The sequence below is a fragment of the Nelumbo nucifera genome, chromosome 7, assembly GCF_055504915.1.
Source record: "Nelumbo nucifera cultivar China Antique chromosome 7, China Antique-T2T, whole genome shotgun sequence".
Classification (NCBI taxonomy): domain Eukaryota; kingdom Viridiplantae; phylum Streptophyta; class Magnoliopsida; order Proteales; family Nelumbonaceae; genus Nelumbo; species Nelumbo nucifera.
The window spans coordinates 23,137,364-23,142,067 of NC_142655.1; the positions used below are offsets into that span (position 1 = coordinate 23,137,364).

General features: G+C 41.6%; 1 pseudogene across 1 annotated transcript; it reads left to right on the plus strand.

Annotated features, from left to right (window-relative positions):
* The first annotated feature begins 624 nt into the window (after positions 1–624).
* On the plus strand, positions 625–2,903 carry LOC104593535 (leucine-rich repeat extensin-like protein 7 pseudogene; annotated as a pseudogene). The gene has a single exon (XR_016078639.1). The product of XR_016078639.1 is annotated as a leucine-rich repeat extensin-like protein 7 pseudogene (transcript).
* The last annotated feature ends 1,801 nt before the right edge of the window (positions 2,904–4,704 follow it).

A 4,704-nucleotide genomic window follows, 5' to 3' on the forward strand; every position in this document is an offset into this window, starting at 1 on the left:
GTTGAGTCGGGTCAGTTTGGTCGGTTCTTACCCTTTTCTGAACAGCCCTATAAGAGGAGTTCTTAATCAATAATTTATATCATTCTCAAAATTTTAAAATTCATCCCTAAACCATAAACATACTCATAATTAATAAACCTTTTGACCAAGTTGGTGGGTCACAAGAGATTCAGATCAAATCTGAATACGATCCATGTCCAGTATAGATTTCCAATTGAATTGGATTATATATATATATATATAGATATGAAGTTTCAACAATTGGATCAGAGTTGAATGTAAGTGGATTTGATCCAACTGCAACCCAATTAGAGCCATAAAGAAATGGCCAACGTTTATGTGTGCTATGCCAATCATTTTAATAGACATGGTATATATATTAATTTGCACTATCACTGGGGCTTTTTATTAGTTGCTGCAGCCAGTTTTGGAGTTCCAAGGGTAGGCATAGAATTTAATCCAGACTGGTTGTTGACGACTTGGTCGTTATCAGTTTGTGGTCAAATGTTCAAGTTTAGGCAATACTCCGAGATTAGGGTAGGTCTGTAAGAGAGTGCCAAATGAACGCCCCCCAACACCACCAGATGAAGAAGCCAGAAATGGCCACGAGATGACCATTATAGGAGAGAGATGGTTGAAGAGTCTGTCATGGCCCTTTCTAGACAACCCATCATTCCCTCTTCTCCTTCCATATAACACCTTGCCTTCTCTTCCATTGCAGCTTTCTTCTTATGCAGCCTTGGGCCTCTCCAAGGTTGTAGAGCGGCATCGCTGAAGCAACCAAAATGCAGGCCCTGGGCTGCCTTTTCATCCTTTTTCTCCTCCTCTTCTCCTCCCAGCCTTCCTTCTCCTTCACCCTCTCCCAAGCCGAGGCCTCCTTCATTGCTAGCCGCCAGCTCCTAGCCCTCCCTGAGAATGGTGATCTTCCCCATGATTATGAGTATGAGATTGACGTGAAGGTGACATTCGCCAATTCAAGGCTTCGCCGGGCTTACATCGCTCTCCAGGCATGGAAGAAGGCCATCTACTCCGACCCATACAACGTTACAGGCAACTGGGTTGGTCCCAATGTCTGTTCCTACAATGGTGTCTTCTGTTCAGTTGCAGCCGATGACCCCCAGGCCAGCGTCGTCGCCGGTGTTGATCTTAACAATGCCGACATAGCCGGGTTCCTTCCCCTTGAACTTGGACATATGACCGACCTTTCGCTCTTTCACGTCAACTCCAATCGCTTCTGTGGAATCGTTCCCAAGAGCTTCTCTAAGATGGAGATTCTCCACGAGTTAGACCTGAGCAACAACCGCTTCGTTGGGCCGTTCCCGGAGGTGGTGCTCTCCATTCCAAAGCTCAAGTACCTTGACATCAGATATAATGACTTTGAAGGTCCACTGCCTCCGGAGCTGTTCGATAAGGACCTGGATGCAATATTCTTGAACGACAACCGATTCGAAGACACCATCCCTGAGAATCTCGGAAACTCACCGGCTTCGGTCATTGTTTTTGCGAATAACAATCTTAGTGGGTGCATCCCCCAGAGCATTAGCAAGATGAAACACACATTGAATGAGATTATATTCTTGAACAACCACCTCAGTGGCTGCCTGCCGCCGGATATTGGGTTGCTCGAGAATGTTACAGTTTTTATTGCTGCATCCAACTCGTTTTCTGGTATCTTGCCTAAGAGCCTCTCTAGCATGAAGAGTTTGGAGCTGCTAGATGTCTCGGACAACCATTTAACAGGATTTGTTCCGGAGAATATATGTAAATTGCCTAGTTTGGGGAATTTCACCTTCTCGTATAATTACTTCAAGGGTGAGTCGCCAGCTTGTGTAACATCAAAGCAGATGGATGTTGTGTTTGATGATACAAGCAACTGCTTGCCTGATCGTCCTAAACAAAAGACAAGTAAAACTTGCATGCCGGTGGTGAACCGACCGGTGGATTGTGGAAAGTCCAAGTGTGCTGGTTCATCATCTCCATTGCCATCTAGACCAACACCTCCTGATCCCCCCCACCGTGAATCTCCAATCGTGCGAACAAGAAGTCCTCCACCACCTCCACCTGTGTACTCTCCACCACCACCAGTTTCTTCTCCCCCACCTCCACCAGTTCATTCTCCCCCACCTCCGCCTGTGTATTCTCCACCACCACCACCACCGGTGTACTCTCCTCCTCCCCCAGTCCATTCTCCACCACCACCTGTCCACTCTCCTCCTCCCCCAGTTTATCCTCCACCCCCACCTGTCCACTCTCCTCCTCCTCCCCCAGTCCATTCTCCACCACCACCTGTCCATTCTCCTCCTCCCCCAGTCCACTCTCCACCACCACCTGTCCACTCTCCTCCTCCCCCTGTCCATTCTCCTCCTCCCCCAGTCCACTCTCCTCCTCCTCCAGTCCATTCTCCACCACCACCTGTCCACTCTCCACCCCCACCCGTGTACTCCCCACCACCACCTATCTACTCTCCACCACCACCACCACCTTCTCCATCTCCTCCTCCTCCTGCACACTCACCACCTCCCCCAAGCCCCGATTTCATCCTCCCTCCACACATAGGCTTCCAGTATTCGTCGCCTCCTCCACCAATGTTCCCAGGCTATTAAGTAGTGATTCTAAAATTAAATCCCCCTCCACTATTTTTATTTCATGGCCCTACAGAATATATATACTTACGGTAGTTGCACTGTTTAACAAGAAGTAATAGCTTTCTCGAGAGGGATCACTCATCTCTATAAAAAATCAGAACGGCAATACAAGCGTCATCATGTAATTTTGAGAAATTAATAGAGATGAAGCATATACTTTTCATATTTCATATCGCAATCTCCTTTATTATTGTATTTGCATGTCTTATGGAAATTAGCCAAATAAGATTGCTTTGGAGGGTCTGTCCATTCAAATCATTTCATGCCCACCACTTATCAGCGTTTGGATTGTTTTGGGAGAAATTCTCACTCATACCAACTATATTAACTGCTAGTGTTTGATTAAAATAGGTAACTGTTCAAATGAAAAGGACAAAAGCAAAGGTATAAGTGTATAACAAACATAATGGGAGATATAACTAAATGAAAGATTTAGATTGGACTGAAAATAATCTCACCGAACTGGTTAATTTGTAGTGAGGTGTTAATATTATATTTATATTAAACTTTTACAACAGCTACAAATTTAAACTTCAAAATACAAATAATGTTAATCTGGCCAGTCAAGAATAATCGTATCTGTCAAGGCTGTTAGTTGACTGAGGTGATAAGGATTATCACAACATCTAAGACAAGTAGTCTAACATCCCCCTTCTTGACTGAGGTGATAAGGATTATCACAACTGAACTAGGTTCTAGAACGTTCCGTTTGCTTCTGTTGAAAAATAAGAGTGGTAATTTTGTAATTTTCCTTTATGTTTTGTCTTTTGTATTAAGTGGGTTGTCTTGGGAGTTAGAAGCTGAAAGGTGTAAAACTCCTTTATATTTCATGTAATCTGATATATTTTGTAATAGAGCTCAAGAAGCTAAAAAAAAAAAGTAAACCCAGAACTCTACGTGGGTTTTTCATATTCTTTCCTTCTTCTCTTCATTCTCTATATTCATCTTCTCTTCTACAGATTTTTTTTTTGCTTCTTCCTTTGATTTTTACCACCACACTTCCATTGCTCCAACAAACATTTGGTATCAAAGCAAAGCTGCATTCAACCATTCAAATCTAAAGCTAATACCTTTCATGGAATCAAGTTCCAACAGCTCAGTTCTAGATCCTTTTCAAAAATTTTCACTTCCTATTTTTGATGGAGAAAACTATGATTATTGGAGCATACTGGACTGAAGACAAGGATTACAAAGAAAATAGGAAAGATGATGCTAGAGCCCTGTACCATATTTAATGAGTAAGTAAAACAATCTTTCCAAGAATCGTGGCTGCCAAAAGCTTAAAAGAAGCATGGGATATTCTCAAGAAAGAGATTCAGGGCGCCGAAAATGTAATATCTATAAAACTTCAAACTCTTTGGAAGATTTTGATAATATTATCATGAAGGAAAGTGAATCTATTCAAGAGTTCTTTTCTAGAGTTGCTGGTATTGTAAATCAAATCAGGACATATGGAGATGTTATCTCAGATGAAAAAATTATAAAAAAAGTTTTGAGAAGTTTACCAATTAAATTTGATCATGCGGTGACTGCCATTGAAGAAGCCAATGATTTAACTAAACTATCTATGCATGAGTTAATGAGCTTACTTGAAACTCTTGAGGATAGAATGAAAAAATTTTCATCTTCTTCAGTGGAGCAAGCTTTTCGGTCCAAACTCACCATTGCAAAAAAGAAAAAGAATGATGGTGAAAAAGAAACTCCAAGAGAATGGTCACATCAAATCAAAGGAAGAGGATACCAAAATAATGGAAGAGGTAGATCATGTGGAAGAAGAAGAGGTGAAAAGCAAAATAATGGTTGTTTTATTTGCAAAGAAGACAACCATTTGCCCCAAGACTTTTTTTTTTCAGATGTAAAAGAATGCAAAAATCATGTTCATGCTCCAAAAGATTGCAAATTTAAGGAGAAAGAACAAGCCCACTATACTGAAAATGATGATTCAAAATCTATTTTACTCTTGTATAAATACCCAACAAGAGCAAAAAGAAGTTTGGTATTTGGATAGTGGCTATAATAACCACATGACGGGAAACAAAGAATATTTTCTTGAGCTGAA